The 26648-nt window shown below is 39.3% G+C and overlaps 1 protein-coding gene across 3 annotated transcripts in view; it reads right to left on the bottom strand.

Annotated features, from left to right (window-relative positions):
- Positions 1-26648, bottom strand: part of LOC149813265 (single-stranded DNA endonuclease family protein) — a 101962-nt gene that overhangs the window by 6698 nt on the left and 68616 nt on the right. The window lies entirely within an intron of this gene.

Genomic DNA, 26648 nt, shown 5'->3' on the forward strand with positions numbered 1-26648 from the left:
TTTCTCTCATATCCCCAATGTAAGATTTCCCTCTCACCGCCAACAAAATTCAAAATTCGGATCTTAATTGAGTCCGTGTTTGGAGGAGTCCAAGTGCCCATTTGAACCACTCTATGGCATCTTGAACAGCACAATCTCTTGAAACTAATATGGGATCTTCAGGGAGTATTTGAATGCAACCACATTTAGAAGGATATTTGTGAGATATTACATTATGGATCCAGTTTTCCAGATAAGTTGATGCAATAGAAGACCCCATTAGGGTTTAGTTACATGTAAATAGGGGTGGGCATCGGGCTTTAAGTGCAGCCTGATCCGGAGATGGCCCCGGCCCATTTTGTAACACACGTTTTTTCAAAAAAAAAAGTTTTGGATCTGGGTCCAACACCCCCACCCCCGTGTTTTCTATTTAAACCCCGCAGGGGGGTTTCTCTTTTACGAAAAAAGGAGAAACACATGTGCTCTCCTCTCTCCCCGATTTCCCTCTCCCCATGCGCTCTCCGTCTCTCTCCCCTCTTTTCCCCTTGCACTCACCCCCTCGTCGGCGTCGCGTGACCCCACAAGTACACGTCCTCCTTTCTCTATCTCTATCTCCTTTTTTTCTGGCCAACAAGCAGGCGGCGACGCCCCCTACCTCTTCCTTTTTTCGGCCAGAAGGTAGGGGCGCCACCCCCTGCCTTCCCTTCTTTTCTGGCCAACAGGCGGGGGGCAACACCCCCTACCTCTTCCTTTTTTCTGCCAGAAGGCATAGGCGCTGCCCCCTGCCTGCCTTCCCTTCTTTTCTGTCCAGAAGGCAGGGGTGACGCCCCTGGCTCCTCCTCTTCTTTCAACCAACAAGCAAGGCCACCACCTCCTGCATTCTCCCCTTTTCTGGCCAGTAGGCAGGGGCGACGCCCCTGCCTCCACTTTTTTCGGCCAGCAGGCGGGGGCGTCGCCCCCTGCCTCCTCCAGCTGGGATCAATCTGAACCAAGCCCAGCCCGGTCCTCTGTCTCAGAGGAACGAAACTAAGCTTTGTCCCGTTAAGTGACAGGCTAGACTCGGCAGCCTGACCGAGCTCCGTCCAAGGTTTCAAGAGGGCTGAGCCAAAGCTCGGTCCCATCAAGTGATGGAAACAGGCTCAGCCTGGCATCCAAGCCCACCCCTTCCCCTTTTTTCTGTTTCGATCGGAACCGAGCCCAGCTCGGTTGGGGGTCCAACCGAGTGTGGCTCGGCTAGGGCCTACCCAGCCACTCGACCGAGTTGAGCTTGGTCCTTAGCGAGCCCATCCCCGCTTGCGGCCAGTCGGGCCCAACTGAGCCGAACCTGACTAACCCCAAGTCCCAGCTCGACTCACCCTGATTCGGGACCCGACTCAGCAAGTTGGCCCGAATCAGGGTTGGGTTCGGCCCCTGCAACACAAACCTGACACAAATGCATAATTTTAAAAAGGAATTCCCTTGTTCTTATTTTCGCAGTGCGACGAATACTTTTGTAATACCATGTATTCTCACACTTAGTTGAATTTGAGTTTTTCGAAAATTGGCGTAAACCTCGATAATAGGCCTATGTTCTTTGAGTCTAGAATCGATCCAGGTCTCATTGACAAGGTTTAAACAAGCCAATTAAAAGGTGCAATTTTTTTTAATTTCGACCATTACATTCAAGCGAAATTCGGGTGAATTTTGGAAGCGAAATTCAAAGTATGTGTCGTTGGATGCGTCTTAAAATCTCGAGTCCAACAATATTTTACTTTTCCCAATCCGAGCTACAGTTGGCTCGAAAATCATTTTTTTTTAAAAGGGACCGCCTCGAGGGGCCGGGACCGGATTTGGATCAAGTTGGATCCATTGCTTTTGATCCAAATTAACATGGATCTAAACTTTATCCAAGACCCATATTAATTAGTATTTGATCCAACCCAAGATCCAAATGGGGTTGGGATATGGATTTGGATCTAGATCCAAACCCATACCCAATAATGATATAGCTTTAAATTCATTTTTTTATTAAATTTAAAGTTAAATTAAAGTTAAAAAGACCCCAAAGGGATAAGATACCCTCTGGAAGCTTCCGGATGGTTATTTAGTAAGAAATAAGTCATAAATAATTAATTTATTATTTAATGTGTATTAATTCCGAATTTCAAAACTTACCTTATTGTTAATTTTGAGAAGATTCAACCCTAACCATGGATTGAGGAGAGAAAAAGGTAAGTAAAAGGGGTAAAGAAGAGCAATTTATGAAAGAAGGAAAGTAATAAAAAAGTTTGAAAAAGTTAACAAAAGAAGTTGAGGAAAAATAGAGAAGGTGGGATTTGAAGCAGTCCACCATATGGGGAAACCCTAGAGGGGTGTCACCTCTAGGGGCTTCCTCAATATAAAGAAAAAAAAACAAGGGGAAGAAAGAGAGGGAGAGAAAGAGAGAGAGAAGGGAGGAAGACGTGGGAAGAAGCACGTGGGGTTCTTTTTACATCTCGAAAAAAAAAAAAGGTACGGGCCCCTCTGTCTTCTCAAATGGGAAAAAGAAAATGTGAATCGGATTTTACAAAGTATGTTAGTTGAAATACAAAGAAAAATCCGATTCATTCTCCCTTGATAGTGTTGGGTACGAATTCATCGTGTTATTGATTTCCCTCTCATGGAAGAAGAATCTAGAAAAAAATGGATATGTGAATTTGTATGCAGATCTGTCCACTATTATAAGTAGACAGATCTGCACCAAATCTGCATATATTGGCCACATATAGTGTGGGCTGATCTGGACCGATGTGACACACACATGTGGTGTGGCTTTGAAACAGATCGGCCATGACTGCCATACACAGATCTAGCCCGGATCTGCTGTAGGGTGATTTATAATGTTCTTATTCAATGCATGATGAACCTGTAATTTCTAAAGTTTATATTCAATGCATAATAAATGCTAAAGTGATGATCTATAGGATTGTCATCCAATACAAAATGAATCGGTTATTTATAAAGACGTGGCTCAATGCATACCGAATGTTAAATCTAGTCTAGATCTAGTGTTCTAAGGTTTGAAAAAGAAAATAAACATAATGCGATCTACATGCAGTTAAAAAGAAATTTTGTTCTTGATTAATGCTCATGTTTGAACAACATATATCGATGCATGTTCCATGTTAAATTTACTCTTTTAGATCTATGTGAATTCTTGAATGTAAAAAGCAGCATATGTATATTTATTGATGATAAATCTGTTTAGTACATGCATGATTGAGTTTGGTTGTGCATGCACATGAGTACCTGAATTGTATTTTAAAATCTATTCATGCATGTACAATTGACCACGATTTAAATATATATATATATATATATAGGCTTTGCATCAGAGTGGGCCGAGTGACTTGGTTGGGCAGGCTTGGCCCTTGCCAGGCCAGTCCGGCCCAGCTGACCTGGGTTTGATCAGGCCAGCAGCCAGCCTACAAAGTAAAATCTAAAACATATTTTCAAAGAAAAAATTTTGAAATAGAAATAAAATATTTTTTTTGGGTCATTTGGATGGGCTGGCAGGCAGCCCAGCAGAACCAATTTCTGTCAGGCCTGCTGGACAGGTCATTGTATATATATATATATATATATATATATATATATATATATATATATATATATATATGTTGAAGGAAAGATTAGATACACCAAACCCTAGGTAGAGAGAGAGAGAGAGAGACGGCTGCACAAGAAAACTCGTTAATCCACATTAGGGCTGCTCTCTATGTTAAATAGATAGAGGCCAAAAGAATAAATTACATATAAGTCTATTATTAAATAAAAATTTCAAATAACCTCCAAACTAAGAAGATTTAAACTTAAACCACCTATTCTCAACACTCCGCCTCAAGCTAGAGCATAGATATCAATCATGCTCAGCTTGTCACAACATTTTGAGAAATTTGGTCTAGCAAGGGGTTTTGTAAACATATCTGCAACTTGATCTTCCGATTTTAGATATTTGGTAGTGATATGTCCAGCTTGAACCATATCTCTTACATAGTGGCAATCAACCTCAATGTGCTTTGTTCTCTCATGAAAGACATGATTGTTCGCTATATAAGTTGCAACCTTGTTATCACACATCATGGTCATAGGAGAGGAAACCTTCACCTTGAAAGTGCAATAGGATCGAGGCAACGAGCACTAGAGGGGGGTGAATAGTGCTTTTAAATTTCTTCGGAATTTTGACGGATTTTGAAATTCACAAAGCAATCGCACAAAGAACACAAGAATTTATCCTGGTTCGGTCTTTCCCGACCTACATCCAGTCCCCAAGCAAAACCAGCTTGAGATTTCCACTATCAACCTTGTGTAACTACAAGATCATACAGACCAAAATCGGTCCCACTTTCAGTAACACACCTACTTAACGCAAACAACTCCTTTAAACCAAAGAGTCCTTCCTTTTACAAAAAATTGAAATAAGTAACAACTTACAAAACAACCTATGAACCCTTCTTATGAATGCAAATGAAATGCAATTGGCTTTTGAGGTTGTTGAAATACTCTACTCACGAATTCACTGTCTCTCAAAAGAATTTGAGTGAAAAACTGAAGTGAAAAATATCAAGTGAGTGAGAAACTGAATATGAGTGAAAAGCAAAGAGTAATTCAATGTAAATCGATTGGATTGTTGTGCTTTTGAGTGTAGAATGCACTCATATTTATAGTTGAAAGATTTCATACGTTGAGAGTATGAAAGTGTGTCAAAACAGTCCATTTTGAACGATCAAAACATTTGAAAAATGAAAAGACACTTTTTAAAAGTTTCAGGAAAAATGACAAAATTAGTCGATTGGAACAGTTTTAGTCGACTGATAATTAGCTATTAGTAGACTGACAGTTATCGTCGGTCGACTGATCTGTTTATCAAGCCGTTTGAAAATCTGAAGTTTTGAAACTTAGTCGACTAGATAAAAAGTTAGTCGACTGATAATATCATCAGTAGACTGAAAAACCTTTCAGTCGACTGCTGCTAAATTTTTCTGAAACTACATGTTCTGTCCGGTCGACTGATAATATCATTAGACGACTGCTGCTAAATTTCTAGAAAACAGACATTCTGTCCGGACGACTGATAAAACCTTCGGTCGACTAATTTGACAAAAATGATATTTTGTTTAGAAAATTTGGCGTGAAAGGATTAGTCGACTGGTGAGTCTATTGGTCGACTAATAAACACGAAAAATTAAATAAAGAGTTTTCTAAAAAGATTTTCATAAAGGGTTCTTTTAGAAAAGTTTTTCTAAAGACTTTTTAGGTTAAATGCAACCGAAATATGCACTCTAAGTAAGGCTCTTACAAGAATCTAAGACTTTTAATGAATTTAACATTTGCACACTAGTCTTCAAAGATTCTTCATCGAATTCTTCAATGTTTGTCATATTTCTTCATTGCCTTAGCTGAAATGCAGTTGATTCACGTGTTCATCATCAAAACCTTGTACTTGAAGTATCATGTACGACTTCATTGTCGTAACACACTTGAAGATCATGAAGAATAGCACGAACCCACATCAATTCAGCAGTTGTTTGGGCCATAGCCCGATATTCTGATTCTGCACTCGACCTAGAAATCACATTTTGTTTCTTACTTCTCCAAGAAATCAAGTTGTCTCCCAGAAACACACAAAATCCTGTGGTAGATTTTTTATCCACTACAGATCCTGCATAGTCAGCATCAGAATAGGCCACTATCTCCAGAGTTTCACCTTTCATGAACAATAACCCCTTTCCAGGAGAAGATTTTATATATTTGAGAATCATAATAGTTGCATTCCAGTGTACCTATCGCTAACTTTGCTTATTGCTAAAACAATATCCGGCCTGGTCACAGTTACATGCAGTAGCTTCCCTACTAGGGAGCGATAGCTTTTGCTATCAACCGGTTTTGACCCTTCTTCAAACAACTGAACTTTATGGTCCATGGGAATATTTGCTGGTTTAGCTCCCAACATTCTTGTTTCCTTTAATAAGTCAAGAACATACTTCCGTTGAGACAAAACCATCTCTTCACGGCTCCTAGCAACTTCTATACCCAGAAAATACATGTGTGAACCAAGGTCTTTTGTAACAAAGTGTTTTTGAAGATGAGCCTTTGTGGCTTCAATAGCTTTCACATCATCTCTTGTAAGAATGATGTCATCCACATATACCACCATAACAACTATGCCAGAGCTAGTTTTCTTGATAAATAGTGTATGACCTGCTGCTGACCTATTAAAGCCAAAGCGTGACATGTTGCATGTAAACGGTCTCAGATAGATCCCCATATAGAAATGCATTTTTCACATCTAATTGGTACAAGCTCAAACCATGTTGAACAACTACTGAGAGAACAAGACGAATGGTACCCATCCGTGCAAGAGAAAAGGTTTCAAAGAAATCAATACCATACGTCTGAGTATACCCTTTTGCTACTAATCTGGCCTTGTACCTTTCAATAGACCCATCAGATTTGTACTTTATTGTATATACCCTTTTACATCCAACAATGTCAGCATCTGCTGGGGAATCAACTAGATCCCATGTATGCTGAGATACTAAAGCATCCATTTCTTCTTGCATAGCCAGCTTTCAGCGATTATCAAGCTCTGCCTGCTGATAGTTCAGAGAAATAGTTTCAGCAGATAAAGCTGAAATAAAAGACTATCTGATTTCCAATTCTGGCATCGGAGACAAAATGAGATATGGGATATAAGGTACATTGTCGTGTCCCCTTTCGTAGAGCAATAGGCCTGTTATCATCATCATGAAGATCACCATTGTCAGTAGAACTTACCTCAGGGGAAGAAGAAGATGAAGGCACTTGCGGAGGTGGAGCTCTACGCACATATACCAATGGAGGATTATTAAATCGTGAAGAGGATAAAGTTTGGTTCGGTAATGAGGGCACGGATTCCAAAGGAAAAGGAGATATAGGTAATGGAAAAGACTCAACTGGATCAACCTGCAGCGGGGAACCGGTACTAGAGTAATATGGAGTGGATTCTAAGAAAGATACATCTGCACTGACATACTCTCGGCGAGAAATAGGATCATAACATTGATATCTCTTTTGATTTTTGGGATAACCTATAAATATGCATTTTGTAGCTTGAGCAGCTAATTTATCACGGTCAGGGCCAAGTTTGTGTACAAAACAAACACATCCAAATATTTTGGGCGAGAAAGAGAAGAGTGGGGTATTGGGTTTTAGGATATGTAATGGAATTTGATCACCCACGGAAGAAGAAGGCATGTGGTTGATCAGATAACAAGCAGTGGTAATCGCATCACCCCAGTATAACGCAGGAACATTAGATTGAATCATAATGGTCCGGGCAACATAAAGCAGGTGCCTATGTTTTCGCTCAGCCACCCCATTTTGTTGAGATGAATAGGCACAGGAAGTTTGAGGTTGAATGCCATGATCTTGGTAAAATTGTAACAGAACTTTTGATTTAAACTCAAGAGCATTATCAGTGCGAACAATCTTGACAATAGATTCAAACTGAGTTTTTATTTCAAGAATTAAGGATTTGATAATACTTGGAACTTCAGATCGTTCTTTTATTAGAAACACCCATGACAACTTAGAGAAGTCATCAACAATAACTAGATAGTATCGACACTGAGTCCTAGTAGGAATCTTACTAGGACCCCATACATCTGCATGAAGAAGTTCAAAATTACTAGACTGACTCTGACTCGAAGAGAACGAACTTCGATGATGCTTGCCCAGCTGACATGCTTCACACTGAAATGATGTGGTGGAAGGAATTTGAGAAAAGACCGAACGAAGCTTTGACAATGAAGGATGACCAAAACGACGATGCCACTGAACAGGACTGAATGAATGTTCCACTGCAGCATGAACATTACCCATTGGATGATGTAGGTAGTAAACTCCATTTTCTTCATAGCCTCCACCAATCTTCTTCCCCGTCAGCAAATCCTGAAAATGACAACCCATCAGATCAAATATTACTCTACAGTTTTGTTCTTTTATAAGGCAACTAACAGAGAGTTAACTTTGAGGAAAGTTTGGAGCATGAAGAACATTTTGCAACTGTAATGAGGAGGATATAGAAATATTTCCCTGACCAACAACCAGGGAGGAACTCCCATCGGCTAATGAGACTCCTCGATGAGCATTAATATCCTTTAGATCTGAAAAAACAAGTGAATTTCCACACAAATGTCTGGATGCACCAAAGTCAATAATCCATTTACTGTCAGTCGGATGAAGATGATTTCCGGTTGAATAGGCAACACCAGCTACAGGAGGGATGGAACTCAAAGGACGAAGAGCTATCAGCTCATCATATTCAGCACGACTGAGAGTGATACTATTGTCACTTGCAGAGATATTTTCATGTACCTTTGTTGCCTCAAGAGTAGTAACATTTGCTTTAGGAGCATATGACTTTGATGAAGAAGAGGTTGGCCGACCATGTTTATCCCAGCACCGATCTTCTAAATGTCCCGATTTTCCACATAATGTACATTGAAGCTTTCCTCTGCCTCCCATACCTCGTCCACGACCTCGTCCTCTGATATTCTGAATATTGTCACGCCCATAACCAGAGGAGACAACTAGAGCAGATGACTGGATCACAGGCTGTGATTGTGGAAGAGATATCGCAAGTCTACTCAGGCGATTGTATGCATCAGCAAGAGTAGGTACATCTGATCCAGTCAACATTTGGACTTTTGCAACAGAGAATTCTAAAGATAAGCCTGTAAGAAACCGAGCAACCATAGTCTGTTCTTGATGATCCTTCTGCTTCGAACAACAAAGAGGCCTGTGAAAATTGAGTCTTTCTAACACAGCTTTTACTGATGCATAGTACTGGGCCAAGGTCTGATCTCCCAGTTGTAAATTATATATCTCTTGTTCGACTTGCAGGATACGACTCATATTAGTCTCTTGTGAATACGTATCTCTAAGATTGTCCCACATCTGTTTGGCTGTATTATAGTAAATTAAACCATCTACAATATGGGTTTCGACACTATTTATGATCCATGACATAACTATGTCATTATCTTCATCCCAAGTAACGTATTTTCCCACCTTTTCATTGGGTTCGTCTTCCAACAAAATATGTTTTCTACGATGTCCAGACACCGACATCATAAAAGTTCTGGACCACCTGGCATAGTTAGTTTCATTCAACCTTACAGAAGAGCCGTACGAGAAGGGATTGGCAAAAGCCTTATACTCTCCAATATGTTCAATTTTGGAATCACATTTCGAAGTTTCACCCATACTGAATATTTAATTCTATTTCAGCTATAAAAAAATCAGATTTACCCACTTGAATAGCAGGTTTTATAAACCCAGCAGCCACACCAGAGATAAAAAAAAATTGACAGGCTTCTAGCAGCACATAAAATAGCGTGTGTGACAATCACGCATCAGCTAGAACCGACGACCAGCATCTATACTCAACACAGAATCCCACGACAATCAAAAAAAAAACTTTCACATAAACAAGATATTTTTCATCACAGCAGAGAAACACGCTTGTTGTTTCGACGACATGAGCACAACTGAAACTTTTTCACAGCAAAAGAAAACAAATCACGACAGCATGAAAAAAAAATTCATGACCCAGCAGGGAATCACGACAGATGCTGAAATCACGACAGATGTTGAAATTTGATACCAGCTGAAATCACGACAGATGTTGTAAATCACGGCAGTTGTTGCTGAAACCATATTGACAGATGCTGTAAATCACGACAGCAAAAAAGGAAGCTCATTTCTTCAAGATCTCACGACAGCTAACAAGGGACACGATAAAAAATCACGGCAGCAGCACATCTCGATCACAGATAGCAGCACCTAAAATCTGTTATCAGCTGCCAAACCCAAAAATCACGGCAGGTGGAACTCACGGACTCAAGGGTTTGCACAGCAGGAAATCAAGGCAAGGCTTCTCCCAAACAACAGAAAATCACGGCAGGAACAAAACATCTGCTCCCTTAGATCTGATGACAGATCTGGGTCATCAATCCCAGATCTGTTATCAGATCTTACACAGAATAAGAACAGCTGACTTGATTTGAAGATATAAAATTTTTTCGTTGGTGTAGATCATTCGAAGATTGATCACGATCGACGATCACGCTCCCACGATCGGCAGCTCTGATACCATGTTAAAGGAAAGATTAGATACACCGAACCCTAGGTAGAGAGAGAGAGAGAGACGGCTGCACAAGAAAACTCGTTAATCCACATTAGGGCTGCTCTCTATGTTAAATAGAGAGAGGCCAAAAGAATAAATTACATCTAAGTCCATTATTAAATAAAAATTTCAAATAACCTCCAAACTAAGAAGATTTAAACTTAAACCAACTATTCTCAACAATATATATATAGATAGATAGAGAGAGAGAGAGAGTAAACATAAAAGAATTTTTTTATGGTAGAGCATTTTGCAGGCCCAATTGAACTGGGTTCAGATGGGCAGCTACAGGGCCTGTCAGGCCCAGCCGAACCAGGTTCAACTGGGCCGGGCAGTGTTGGCTAGACCCAGCCGAACCAGTGTCAGCTGGGTGGGGCTGTTTGATAGCATGTCAAGCCCAGCCAAACTGGATTTGGCTGGCAGGAGGGCTGTACCCTGTCAAAGAAAAAAAAATATAATAAGACAAATAAAATGGTTTGTTGGACAGGCATTCAACTTATAAAGAAGAATATATATATAACCAGAAATCTTTCACAGGTGCTGCTGAACCTAACGGTCATCTGGATTCATGGTTAATACATGTTAGAATTATGTACCATGGATGTTTAGATTTGAGTATGGCAAATATTCAAATTTGTGCATATTTGAAGGTATTGATTTGAGCTTAAAGAGAATTCAGCTGATGCTCTAAATTTCCAGAATTTTTGCCTATTATGAATAATTAGGCTTTACTCATGCCAAGATTTTGTTTTGCATGCTTATGGTTGATTAAGTATACATGCTCATTGTTTCTAATGCGACGTTACTTACACATGCATTCTGTGGGCATATGCAAATCCTCAAATAGTAGTTAATTTGCATATGCATATTTGCATAGTAGTTTGCATGTGAGCATAAATTGACTCATGAAAGAAAATATGTATTTGACATGATCATGAGAACACATGCATGGGAAAAAAATATTTGTTGTTTACACACATACTTGTTGAGAATATGAGAATGTGCATTTAGAAGGTATGTGAAAAGAATGCATAAGTGACATCTTCATTATGATTTTTGCCTTAAATGCATCGGTGGTCATAATGGATCACCGTAGGCCGTGTGGACCTTGAGAAGGTGTTGCACCATGTTTAGTCTATGCATCGCAAAAATCAACTTAGTGTTTTTTAACAAATTGCATTGTTTCATGTAATAAAGGGTCGTGGACTTGTGATAAGTTTCACATGTTGAATTGCGAAACGAATGTTAGGTTTTTTTCATATTGAATTGCAAAACAAAGAATTGAAATAAAGCATTATTTTAAATAGAAAGATAAATGAAAAACAATGTAATTAATGTTCTCCTAGATGTCCCTTCTTTAGTGTGGGAATCCTGGACTACGGTTTTGGAGAACTGTGAGGATACTAAAACTGTGTGTGTGTTTGTGCCCCTAAACCTAACTAGGTGGTTCACCTTTCGACCACGGTTTTAGGAAGATTCCACCACTTTGCCTAGAGATGGTGTATAGATACAGTTGTGGTTATTGGTATACTAAGAAAGTGGCATTAGTGGATGTTGATTTCTCTAATGTCCAGACATTAGATACTGAATTCTAATGTTCCGATGAATGGTGTTGAATCCTAAAGTCGGACGAGGGCCAAGTAGTAAACTCAGTATTAAAATACCAATTTGTGTGTTAAGCTACAACTGGGGATCCAACTTGAACTCGGGAATCGTTTACCCGTTTTGAGTATCCGCGGGTTATGGTAATAAAAAGATCTGTGTGCATTTAATAAGGACACATACATAAAGAAAATTCTGATAATAACTTAATAAGTTATTTATGCATGTGCATTGAATCCATGCATTTTAATATTCTGCATTAGATCATGCAATTTTATTGGTTTCGGGAATGTGATTGTCTCTTGTTACAAAATTCTTGTTCTTAGAATGCATAAATGATCACTAAGCATGAGATAGTTGTTGCATTTTCTCTAATATATTGCGGGAATTTCATTTATGTTCCCTTATTCCTATTTGAGTTGAGAGAGAGATTCGTATGCAGGATCTCGCATTCTGACACCCTACTTGTGTTTTTCACAGTTGCTGAGACTTACTGATGGGACTTGCTACTCCATAGTATTACGAGGGCTACATGACTGCTACACAATGTTCAGATTGGACAGAAAAGCTCTACTTTAGAGTCTTGTGCTTATTATTGTTATTGTTGTTATTATTCATGTTCATGTCTCTAGACATTTCATGTTTTATTGAATAAAATTAGGTTGCTTTCAGTAATGGTAATGTAAGATCCCTTGTGGCTGTGAATGTGATTATGATTGTAAAGCCTCGGATCTTTGGGATTATATATATATATATATTTCCACTTTTTAAAGGGTCAGAGTTGGGGTCATTACAACTTTAACACACCCCATCGGTGCAACGGACTCGACACGAGCCATTTATAACCTACACTCGAAATCATCAGCGAATCCGACAATCTCCTAGGGGAAAGTTTCATACAAGGACAATGGTAGAACACTTCTAACATATAAGTATATATATATAAGTATATATATATATATGTGTTTTTAACTCAAGGATGCAGTTTTGCATATTCTTGTCCATTTAAATTTATGTCATTTACTTTGCCGCCGCGCTATTACATGCACAGACTACTACTTACGCATTTTATTTAGTCGAGATACGGTTTCGTACCTTGTGCACTGTTGCGCAATTTATTTAACTCGATGTGTGGTATGGCATATCGAGTCTTGCTTTATGTCATTTACTTTACCGCCGCATTGTTACGTGCATAGGCTACTGCTTACGCATTTATTTGGCTGAGGTACGGTTTCATACCTCGTGCATTGCTTACGCATTTATTTGGCAAGGGTACAGTTTTGTATCTCGTGCACTACTTACACATTGATTTCACTCGAGGTGTGGTTTCACACATCGGGTCATGCTCTATCCATCGCCACCGTGTTGTAATGTGCACAGGTTTGCGCTTTGTGATATATGTATTATATATACATATATACAACCATGTAAGGTACGCAGTTTTGTGTACTCTTCCCTACCCTGAATTTCGCTTGTTCTTTTTAAAGACGCGGATCTGCGCATGTTTGCCAACGCTTTAAAGAAAAACAGATTTCTTGAGAGATTTCAATATTTGAATATGCGTGGTTTTGAAAAGCAAAAAGGAATACCTAAAGGTTGCCTATTTGCAACTAAGTTTTTTCCCAAACAGGCGCAACAGGAAGTACTTACGGACTTTTGTATGATATCCGATGACCCGGATATCCCTGATCGGGAGCACGGGAAAGTAAAAATTGCTAAAGTCAAGGTTTCTTCTGAGAAACCAATATCCCTTTTATCGTAAGCAGTATCACCATACATGCACAGACTTTTGTATGGTACTATGATAATTGGATGAGAGGTTCATGGCGACCTCGTAACATGCAAATTGCACAATGATATAAAAGTGTTAATCAGATAAATGGTGATGATCGCTTTCACAAGCAAGATGCTCGAGTTGGTTTAATAGACCAGAGCATGTCGAATTAAACTAAAATGGTTACATTGTTTCTTTCATAACACAATAAAGTTGAAGTTTCTTTCTAAGAAACTGATACCCCTCTCGTCATGACGGTATTATCGTGCAAGTTAGTACTACGATGATTGGATGAGAGGTTCATGGTAACCTCGTAGCATGAAAATACACAATGATGAAAGAGAAATCACATAAATAGTGGTGACCGCCTTCACAGGTAAGATGCTCGAGATAGTTTAAAAGACCAGAGCATGTAGAATGAGTTATCAGTTAAAATAAAACCTGACATACTCATTCGTCTCTTTGGTTCTGTCAAGGGAGAGGATGAGATGGTACAAAAACTCTGATGGACAGATTGTTAACAACTACACTCCTTGAGCAAATGACTCGGTGTCCCTAGTTATCAGAGTTAGGAGACTGGGCTACCAAAAATTATCCGTGGTAGGTCCTAATGACTTCTAGAGAAGTATGGATGAAACCCCTTGAACGAGTGGCCTCTGGGGAATTATCTATCGGTGATTGACCGTCCCCTTAGGAGCAAACTCAACTAGTTGTCCGGAGTATCAAAATATATAGAATAACAAACCCCCGGGCAGTCTCAGTTGTTTCTACGTTTCTCTAGTGTGTACCTTCAGGACAACTAATATTTAAACAATGTTATCATGTTCATTTTACTTATGTTAAACTACATATCACGAATGAAATTACGCATGTGTTAGTCTTATTCTGAATTGTTATATTTATGCACCTACCAGATTTTTATTGATCTGACCCTGTTTCATGGGTACATGTGATGATTAGGTTGGTAGGGCAAGCGATGGCAGGATGATATCAAGATAAGACTTTTTCCCTAACATTTCGCTCCTAAAGACATTTTTGTAACTTGGTATAAGGGTTCTTTGAAATTTCACTTTTCATATAAACTTCAAAACCTCGTTTTAAATCTATTTGGTTTCAATGTATGTATGGAGTTACAAATCCATTGTGTAATGGAAAATGTTCACTCGTAATGCGCCCAAGGTCTGTGGACTTGTTATTTCAAACATCATTTTCCATTGAACTGCTATTTTAAACTCTAATAAAGGAATGATTACAAGGGTTTCAACATTTTCCTAAAAGTTACAAGTTTGTGATTTTGGCGGTTTTATACATTTACTAACGGGTCGGGCTTTGGCCTGGTTCTTAACGGGCTCGGGTTTGAAGAGCATCCCATGACCCGACCCAATAGGCCAATGCGAAGCTTGGTCGAACCCGACCCAACTAATTAGGTAAATAATAAATAATTAACATTTTTGCATGTACCCAACTAATTATCTTTCTAGTTTTCATAAAATTAATGCAACTAATTAGGTAAATAACAATAGTTACCAAGTTACTATGCAATTAATTAATATTTTAATATTCTATATTATTAAAAATTAGTTAAGGCCTGTCGGGCCGACCCAGTAGTCCACGAGCCTACACGAACCCGACCCACGTATATAACGGGTCGGGTTTCATCCCGATAGTTAATGGACCTGGGCCTAAAACCTTGACCCAAACCCGACTCATGGCGGGTCGGGCCGGGTCGGCCAGGCTCATCAGGCCGCCCTGTTAGGCCTAAAGTTTTTTGCGCAGAGTTTTGCCTTGTAATAGCGTACCGAAAGCCCTGCATGACTCACAACGACCTATCAGCCTTGCAACCCTTTGTATAGATTTAAATACATGTACTTTTGCATTTCCCTGAATGAGAATATGGTGCTTGACACTATTGTATATTTTTTAAGTTCAACGAATTGATTGTTGTTGAACGTCTTAGAAATCACGCACCTATAGTTTTGGATCTTCTATATCACTGCTAGAAGGAAGAGAAGGGAGGAAGTAGCCACAAAAAGCACAATTCTTAATCAATAAGAATCGTGCCCTATTCCTTGATATATATATATATATATATATATATATATATATATATATATATATATATATATATATATATATATATATATTGATCGGATCGGGTCTGTGATTCCTCAGTTCATTCAAACCTGATATTCCAGATATCATCTATCATATGATGTTACAAGGATACGGGTCCAAATCCGAACCCGTATGTACATATACAGTCTTAATAGTGTCCCTCAAGTTGTGCATGGTTTCGTACCATGGACAACTTGTTCTTCAAAAACCAAAAGTGGATGTTGGCAAGTCCCTTAGTAAATAAATCTGCCACTTTGATCAGCCGTGGAAACATAAGCTAGCTCGACTTCTCTATCTTCGATCTTTTGCCGAATGAAATGTTGATCAATCTCTATATGTTTGGTACGACTGTGATGAACGAGGTTGAAAGCAATTTGTATGGCATTCTGATTATCGCAAAAGAGATTGGTAGGCATAATAGATTCTCTAATCTCAGTCAAAAGATGTCTCAGCCATGTAGCCTCTGTTGTAGCGGCCGCCAAAGATCGGTACTCAGCTTCTGTACTGGATCGTGCAACTGCACGTTGTTTCCTGCTACTCCACGCTACCAAGTTCCACTCAAGAAAAACACAATATTCAGAAACCGATCGCCTGTCATCTGGATCTCCAGCCCAATCTGTATCTGTGTAAATATCTAATCGATGTCGCTCCCCTTTGGATTTGGACCGATGATAAACTAGACCATCTCCAAGAGTACCTTTTAAATATCGAAGAATTCTCTTAACAACATTCATATGCTTTATTCGTGGATCATGCATGAATTGTGACACTTGGTTCACTGCATACACAATGTCTGGTCTGGTGAAGGTGAGGTATTAAAGCATTCCAATGAGACTACGATATTGCTTGGAGTCTTTATATGGTTCCCCATCTTGAGAACTGAGCTTGTGGTTTAATACACTAAGAGTGGATAGTGGTTTACAATCTGTCATGGCTGCCTTTTCCAACCGATCCAAGGTATATTTGTGTTGGGTTAATGAAAGAGATTCATTTTGTCTATCCACTTCAACTTCCAAGAAATAATGTAAGACTCTAAAATCTTTCATCTTAAATTGTCGACTCAGTAAGTCCTTGGTGGCTTTTATGTGTTCATCTGAATTCCCAGTAATAATAATGTCATCTACATATATAAGAATCAAGGTACGTACTTGATCACATAAAATAAACAATGAATAATCAAGGTGAGAACGAATGAAACCGTATCGCTGAACTTCAAGGAAAAACTATCAAACCATGAACGAGAAGCATGCTTTAACCCATAGATGGCTCTTTGTAGTTTGCAAACATGTGTACTGGGGCTATATTCTGCATAACCAAAGGGTTGCTCCATATACACCTCTTCTTTCAAGCTACCATGCAGAAATGCATTTTTGACATCAAGTTGATTAAGAGTCCACCCATATTGAACCGACAAAGACAAAATTAATTGAATAGTTCACATCTTAACCACAGGGCTAAAAGTTTCATCATAATCTTGCCCATTTTCTTGAGTGAAACCTTTTGCCACCAACCTTGCTTTGTAGCATTCAATAGATCCATCCGGTTTATACTTTATTTTATAGACCCATTTAGACCCTACAACATTTTTGTGTGATGCTCTAGGAACAATCTCCCAAGTTCCACACTCATGTAAAGCTTTCATTTCCTTATTCATGGCTTCAACCCATTTGAGTGACATAGATGCTGGTAAAAAACTAATAGGTTCATCCTGTTTTTCAATCTGGGAGATGAACAGTTGTAAGTCTGTAGAGAAGTTGTTATAACTAATCCATCTTTCAATAGGATGGCGAGTTCTCTCAGGCCTTCTAGGGTGCACATCGGTTCGTTGTGCATTGTCTTTATTTTGCCTTACATAGACAGCCCCTTGGAACTTGGTAATGTCTAAAACGGTAGGCATAGTATCCTGCGTGGTTGGCGACTCTTCCCTTTGTGAACACACATCAGGTTTATTCCATTCAGTCGGTATTGTATAACATGAGGAAGCATCTGTTAAAATGTAGTCTCATATTTGTATGAATATATATATATTTATACATATATATAGAGATACATTTGCATATATACCATGTATATATGCAAATATCTCTCTCTATATATATATAAATATATATATATATAGTAAATCTTGTAAAACCCGACAAGGGTATTTTTGTCTTTCATTTTGTGCATATTCCAATAGGAATATGTTGTATTTATTTTTGTCATTTCTTTTCTTTATTTTGTTTTTTTTTTTCTTTTTCTTTTTCTTTTTTATTATTTTCTTTTTTTATTTGGTCAAACCTTGGGGGGCCCAATATAGTCATTGGGCCCCTCCAACGATCACATTTGTGACCGTTGGAGGGGCTCCAATGACTATGTTGGAGGCCCCTCCAAGGCGTCCTTTTGACTCCTTATAAATAGGGGTATTTCCTCTTTGTTGTATTCAAGCTTGAGAGCTCAAGCATTTCCATTTTTCTAATATATTGTGGCATTTCATGCCTTTGTGCATGTTAGTGTTGTTTTATGCCTTTGTACATATTAGTTCAAGTGTTCCTTGAGTGCCTTTTTGCACACATCTCTTGTGAGGAATTAGCGCTTGTATGCGTATTGTCGCATTGAAGACAATTTTACATGGTATCAGAGCTTGGTTAAAGATTGAAGATTGTGTGATTCTTTGTTTTTCGAGTGTAACGCCCCAAAATTTCCAACTTGCAAACCTTTCAGAAGAACAGACAAGAGACTAAAAAGAGATATCTTTATCTCAGAAATGGTTTACGAAATCAGCGGAAGACTATTCTTTTGTTAATTTCAGAAAGGCAAGCTGACAACTTTGGGCGCGTTAGTTGAAAGAACCAAAACGCACAACCCATGCTACTTGCAAACACTTGGAAAAGTCACTTTTATTTAAGTTCTCCAAATAGTACAAAATTCGGATATCCCAAGGAAAATCCGTTACAAAACCCCAAACATCAGGACGCGAGCTAAGAGCAGAAAGAAGAACGTCTTGAAGCCATCTTGTCATCGCGCCATCGCCTGTGGTGTACCTAATCATCACCTGTACCCATAGAATGGGTTAGTTTCGCGAAAAACTAGTAGGTGCACAAGAGAGACTGCAGGAAACTGAATTATGTGCATTTAATTCAGCAGGTTACGCAGTTTAAAGCAAATATGTAGTCAAACAGGTAAGCAATGCACGAGGTAAAATAGTGCAAGCGCGTAAGTAGTGCAAGCGAATTAGTAGTGCAAGCGAGTCTGTAGTGCAAGCGAATCAATAGTGCAAGCGAATCAGTAGTGCAAGCAAATCCGTAGTGCAAGCGAATCTCACGACCCAACGACCAGTGTAAACAGACCTTATGTTTCGATAATTACTGGTCTGCGGGTACGCGCAGGCAAAACGTAGAAACAACTGAGACTAGTTCGGGCGTCTGTTATTCTATGTATTTTCAATAACCCGAATAGCTAGTTGAGTCTGCTCCAAAGGGACGGCTTTAACCGAGAAAGGGTTCCCCAAAGGAGGCAGTGTCACTGATGCATCCAACTTCTGCAGAAGTATTGAGCTAACTATTGTAGTCTCGTTCCCCTAACTCCAATGACTGGGGAGGCCGGATCGTTGCCCGTAGGGTGATTGTTAACAACCTGTCCATTGGAGTTTGTACCGCTCTTTCCTCTCCCTTGACAGACACATAGAAGCGAATAGGTACGTTAGGGGTTGCTTAACTAACAACCCATTCTATGTTGTGGTCTTTAAACCACTCAAGCATCTTGCCTGTGAAGGCGAATGTGAGGTCATTTATGTGATTACAGCATTGTGCATTTAGCACTGTTCGAGGTCGCACGACCGTCTCATCCGATCATCGCAGTACTAGACGTGTCGTGCACAACTACAAGTACTCTAGGATGAAGGGGGTATAGCTCCTCAATAGAAGCCTCAACAGGAGTGTTTCAAAAAGATGTAAAGTTTATCAACTTTACTTTATCTTTTGAAACAAGAGTACCTTGTGCCAACATTATGCATGCGACTTTCTAGAACCTCATCCGCTATCGGGGTATCTACATGCCTCGCATGACTCGATACCGACCTCGATAGACGGGATACAGGTTTCTCAACAAAACCCCTGCTAAGTAGCTCGCTCGAACCCCAACTCATCTGCAGGACTGCATACTCGAAGAGTCAAGATCCTTGCAAGGTATCCCTCTCCTTAGACGATGATGTAACGCTAGCTCTCAACTCAACTCTCGTCGCAAGAGAGAGGGTAGTAAATGCCCCTTGCATCATCCACAAGGATGCCTTTAAGGCATACGCAAAGAGCAAGAACATGCACGTCATCTGCAATAGCAAGGCAATATCAACACATATGCAAAAGCAAGAGCCTAGGCACAGAGCGCGACGTAAGGTAAAGGCGGTAAGCAGAAGTGCAACGCTAAACCTCGACGCGATGCGTGACGGCAAGTAAACTGATAGAAGGTAAAAGGAAAGGATTGTGGAACCACACCCTTGAGTGAAGTGCATACTCGTATAAATATATATATATATATATATTTGTATATATGTATTCATTTAATGATTGTTTTTAGTTTAATTGAACTTAATTCAATTATCCAAGTCTTCCATGCAATCTTCCCCTACCTTGGAGAGTTACAAGCTCGTTGGCGTCTGTGGATGTACACGATTGACGGCTTGGGTCGCGGAGCGCGAGTGGGATCCGTCGTAGCAGCAATTATGCGATATTAACATGCAACCCAAGCAAAAGCAAAAGCAAGGAGAAGACTAGACTTCTCTGATAGATAGGGCTGGGGCCAACCGTACCAATTGCCTCGAAAAAAAAAAGGATGGGGCAGGGCCAAATGACCCTTGCTGCCAAAAGAGGGACGTAGTCAAAACGAGCTGATGACTTACGCTTACTGAGAATTCTTCGTTGAAGACCAACTATTACAATGATCTATCCCCATCACGATGTAGTTTCCGAAGATTACCCGGGCCTGTCGGTTAAGGGTACAGGCTCGTGCACAAAGGGCAGGGGGCCATCGGCCCCTGCTGGTAAGCAAAAAAGGCAGGGGCCGATGGCCCCTGCTAGAACGACTAAAAGGGCAGGCCAGAACAGCCCAAAAGAGGCGGGGGCCTTCAGCCCCTGCTGAAATAAACAAGGCAGGGGCCGATGGCCCCTGCTGGCAGGCAAAAAGGGGCAAGGAGGAGGTGCTCGGCCCCTCCCCTGCCGTAGCAAAGAACAGGGAGGAGGGGTTTGGCCCCTCCCCTACCATAACAGAAGCAGGGAGGGGGCTCAGCCCCTCCCCTGTCGTAACGAAAGAAGGAAGGAGGCTCAGCCCCCTCCCCTACCGTAACGAAGAGCAGAGAGGGGTGTTATGCCCCTCTCCTGCTAAAAGGGGGCACAGGGAGGGGGTTTGACCCCTCCCGTGGCCATACAAAGAGGTGAGGGAGAGAGAGAAGAGACTGAGAGGGAAAAGAGGGGAAAAGAGGAAGCGGTGGCGTACCAGGGGTTTTCGAAGGAAGCTCGCCGAAGAGGAGCTCGCCGGAAGGAAAGGGGGGGTCGCCGATGTCGGTGGCGACGGCTGTCGAGGGTCGCCGGCGTCGGTGACAGTGGACGAGCGAGAGAGAGAAACGGAGAGACAGAGGGAGAGAGTCGGGGACGAGAGGGTGAGAAAGAGAGAACAGAGAGCGAGAGGCGGTGAGGGGGGTTTCGTAACCCTCCTCTAGCCTGCCTCGTTGTCTTTTAATGACAGCGAGGGGCGATGGCCTGGGTCGGGTCCGGATCCGGCCCAAACCAAAACTTTTTTTTTGTGTTATTACATTGAGTGCCTCGAAAAATGTGTATTTGGCTTCTTAGAGATTGGAGTGTGTTAGATTTTGTAAATCCAGAGTTCTACCATGCGTGAAGAGTGAGGAACAGAGAGAGAGAGGAGTTGCAGAGAAAACTCGATTCCACTTGCTGGAGTCGGCTGCTAATCTTTTTTATTTATATGCCATTACTAATACAAATTTTAGGCTACTAAAATACCCCTTTACAACAAGGAATAATTACATATGTGCCATTAATGAAAGGGCATGATTACGGGTCTGGATCCCTTGACCCGTGACCCAATATAAACAAAACACGCATGTCTTTTCACCCTCCCTCAAGTTGTGAATGGTTCTGAACCATGGACAACTTGCCTTTCAACATCCAAAATTTGTCTTTGGTCAATCCTTTTGTGAATATATCAGCCACTTATCTATAGTTCGTACAAATTAAGGCCCAATCTCCCTCTCTTCTACCTTTTGTCTCACAAAATGTTGATTTATTTCAATGTGTTTGGCACGACTGTGATAAATGGAATTAAATGACATATTGATGGCACTTTGATTGTCACATAAAAGAAGAGATCGAGAGATCAATTCTCCCACTTCTGTCAACAAGTGCCTAATTCAAGTAGCTTCAGCAGTAGCGGTTATCATTGACCTATATTCGGCTTCTGTACTTGATCTAGCAACAACTTTTTGTTTCTTACTACTCCAGGAAACTAAATTCATCCCAACAAACACACTATAGTTGAATACTGATCTACGTTCATCCGGGTCTCCTGCCCAATCTGCATTAGTATAGACAGTAATTTCATGTGCATTTTGCTTATTTGTCTTTCTCTTATACAAAAGACCATCCCCAACAGTTCCCTTCAAGTACCGAAGTATCTGTTTAACTGCTTATTTGTTTTTTATTTTTACTTTTTTCTATATATGTATTTTTTATATTTTAAATTATGATTTTTGAATATTTTAATGTTTTAACATATTCATTATAGAAAATGAAGGCATGGTCGTAGAGGACAAGAAGCACGTGATGATGCAGAAAGTTCTCAATCTATTGCTCACTTGAAGGGGAAGAGAAAGATGACAGATTAATGAACTATTGAATTCTTAATTATTCTTTTGATGATGTAGTTGGAGTAGTCCAACTTAAAAACTTTTATGTTATTTTTTTTGTCATGGTTTTGTATATTTTGTTGGTTTGATATGTACTTTTATTTTGAACCTTGCATGATGAAGTGAAGTTGTGGATTATGTTAATTTTAAGTTTCTAGTTTAGAACTTTATAGCTTATAATTTACACTTTAGAACTTTATAACTTAAAATTTTAACCATAACTCTATATGTAATCTTTGAGTTTATTGATTTCTCATTTTCTATGTTGCAGATATCACAAGATTTACAACAATCAAGTCATTTGATTCTTTCATTGAAAAAGGTACGCCTTTTAATCAAATTCATTAGTTTTCTTAATGCATTATTTAGTGTTTGCATGCATTTGTTAAATGGTTGCAACATGAATGTGAATTATGATCTTTTCTTGATGCATTTTTTTAAATGCTTGAAAGTTACAAATAATGCATTTGTTAGATAATTATAATTTATATTATTTATTGTCTTAGATACATGTTTTATTTTGTCAATGATGAAATAAATCTTATTTTTTGATAAAATTAAAATATATAATTACATTTTTGCTTCCCTTTCGATTCTTATTCGCTTCTCATTTGAATCCTATGTCGCTTTCTTCTTCGCTTCTTAGGTCACTTCCGGTTCGCTTCCTAGGTCGCTTGTAAGACGCTTCCTAGGTCGCTTTCGAGACGCTTCCCGGTTCGCTCCTAAGTCGTCTCGCGCTTCCTGCATCCTAAAATTTTATAAGTGCCTTGCTTTCCGCTTTCGCTTCCCGTATCGCTTCTCGCTTCCTCGACTGGCAACTCTGGTTTAATGTATAATATGCCCTGTCGTGGGTGTGATATAGGTTCTGAATGCATGTAATTGCAAGTTAATTATGCATAGTACCTCTAACAGTATAACTTGAACAGAATTAAGTTTGATTTGTGAATTTCTAGATTAGTAATCGAGTTCAAGTGGGCTTATTGCATGCAAGGGAATGGGATACCCGTGTGATTGCATCTAGTTGGTCATACCTAGTTCGAATGTAATGTAGGATTGTATTCATGAACATGTGCATACTTAGAAGGATATGTTTTACATATACCTAACTATATGCATATTCACAGGTTTAATGAAATTGAATCATAAATGAGAGAAAGCATGTGATATGAATATGAGTATGGGATGGAAGCATACACTTACCACAAATGTGTAAAATCATGCACATGCATATGAATATTGTTGACTCATACACATGGTTAAATTGATATATATGGATGCGCATCAAAAACGCATATGACTATTATTGTTGCATGCACATTGTTATGTTGACATACATAAATATGCATTGAGAGCGTGTTGACATTATGTTATATATGACAGTGTTATGGTTTTTGCATATGGTGCATCGATGATTGGCATGAATCATCGTGAGCCAGGTGGGCCTCGAGCTGTGGTTTGATCCTTTATTTATTTTAAATGCATCGCAAAAATCACATTAATATTTTGCACTGTATTGCACTGTTCTATGTGTTTCCACGGGCGGGAGTCCTCTGATGGTTCTCGCAGGGGTAGATGCGAGTTGTTGCCTTTGTTTGCATGCTGAATTGCAAATAAAAAAGATGAGATAATAATAATCTAATAAAAATAAAAGAACAGTGTAATGTACTTTTTAAGATGTCTCGTGGGAAGTACGAGACTCCTGGAGTTATGGTTTTAGGAAAACCACGAGGATACTAAAACTCCGTGTGAGTTTTTGTTGTCCCTAAACGCGATATTAAGGTTCTTCCCTTGGCAACAGTTTTAGGAAGAGTCTGACACTTTACCTGGTGGTGGTGTATAGACACAACTGTTGTTTTGGTATATCAAGAAAGTGGCGTCAATGGATGTTGATTTCTAATGTTCTGATGGATGGTGTTGTTTCCTAATATCGGTCGAGAGCTAAGTTTTGAACCTAGTAATAAAATACAAATTGTGTATTAAGTTACCCTGTGAACCTAACTTGACCTCGGGGATTTTACCCGCTTGGAGTATCTGCGGGCAAGAGTAATTAAAAAGAGGAATTTAAATTGTATGCATTTAATAGGGACATGCATATAAAAAAGAAAACTCTAATAAAGATAAATAATTTACTCAAATCATGCATATTCCTGCTATGCATTAGATCATGTAAAATCACTTGTTGCCTTAATTGTGATATATTGATGAATGCATGATGTTGGTTCTCTAATGCATGTTAAATGTCTTTATCGCTTAATTTGTTATTCATATTATTTATTAAATGTTTCCTCATGTTTAATAATTGTTCCCTATTGTATGAATGGTTAATGAAATTATGAATTTATCATAATTGCATCCCTCTACAGGATTGCATGAATTCTTATCTGTATTTTTTATTCTCATTTGTTTTATTAGAGAGATTCGTAAGCAGAATTACTCGAATTTCTAATACCCTATTTCTGTGATTTTTCGCAGCCGCAGAGGATCAGTGAAGCGACTTGCTTCTGAGAGAGCTACGAGTGTTACACGTTTGCTAGACAGTTTCACAGAGGGACAGTGTGGTTCAGCTTTTCTTTACTTTTTTTTACATTCAATTGTTTATGCACTCTGAATTTTCTTATTGTCTCAAAACTATCATTAATTATTCAATAAAAGTTTGATTTGGTTTGGTATGCATGATAAATGTCAGATCCCTTGTGGTTGATTGGTTATCCAATGGGGAGTGAAACTGTAAAGGCTCTGAGTCTCTGAGAATGTTTCTGTAATAGTTTTAAAAAAAAATGCACTTTTCAAGGGGTGAGTTGGGGTCGTTACACCTACAAAGCTGGTGTGTGTGCCCTTAAACATGCATGAATCATCAAAAAGAAAGTTGCGGGTGTATTAGAGAAAGATAATGGATAATCAAGGACTTCCTAATATATGGATAAAAGGAATTTGAAAAGATATATTATATTTTCATGCTTTTACACTAAAGCAAGAATAAATTTAGATTTCATTCACAGTGCATCAGATTTGATGAACCCTAGATTTGACTTTCTCAGCATTCTACACCAGCATAAATGATACAAATAACTAGAGATGCTTGTCATATATGACTTAATCCCTGACAAGTTAGTGTAATGAAAAGAGGCGGAAGCACAAATAGAGCAAAAGGCACTCTTAAAGAGTGACCACAAGAGTCAAGAACACAAGCACTAAAAGTGCACACACAAAACTCTCAAAAGTGAAAATGACTTAAAGTCATAAGTTGGATATTATTGAAGAAGGAAAGAGAAGGGTGAAAAACCCATACATTTACAAGGAGGAGCCTCCTCTTTATATAGAGGAGGAGAGCATAAAGGAGGACCATAAAGAGGGCTCCCTTCTAGTCGTTGGGAGCCCCAACGGTCATAAATATGACTATTGGGGCCCCAACGACTAGATAGGTGGGGCCCCTTATGGTCCTAAAAGTCAAAAACTGAAAAAGGAAAAAGTAAAAAGAAAAAGGGGAAAAAGAAAGAAAAAAGGAAAAAGGTAAAAAAGAAAAAGTACAGGTGAAATTACCAAAACACCCTTATCGGGTTTTTGGTTTATACAAAACAGAAAAAACTATATTATGTATATATATATACGTATATATACTTATATATATATGAATGTATATATATAAGTATATGTATATATATATATATATATATTTATATATACATAATTTAACATGCCCCCTCAAACTTTACGGGGAGAAGACCGAAAGTTTGCCAAGAAGAAACATGAATCGTGGAGTTGGGAGCGCCTTTGTGAAGAAGTCAGCCAGTTGATACTCTAAAGTGACATATGGCAATGTGATGGTTCCTTTGAGATATTCGTCTCGAACATAATGGCAATCCATTTCGATATGCTTGGTCCGCTCATGAAAGGTGTGATTGCTGGCAATGTATATCGCACTTTTGTTATCACAACAGAGCTTGGTGGGAGTGGAAATGAGAACGCCCATGTCACCAAGGAGACTTCTGAGCCACACAATTTCCATGGTTGTCATCGTCATAGCCCAATATTCAGCTTCAGTAGATGATAATGAGACCTTCTGCTGCTTCTTGCATCTCCACGAGATGAGAGAT

The sequence above is a fragment of the Nuphar pumila genome, chromosome 16 (assembly GCF_984573655.1).
Source record: "Nuphar pumila chromosome 16, dmNupPumi1.hap1.1, whole genome shotgun sequence".
Classification (NCBI taxonomy): Eukaryota; Viridiplantae; Streptophyta; class Magnoliopsida; order Nymphaeales; family Nymphaeaceae; genus Nuphar; species Nuphar pumila.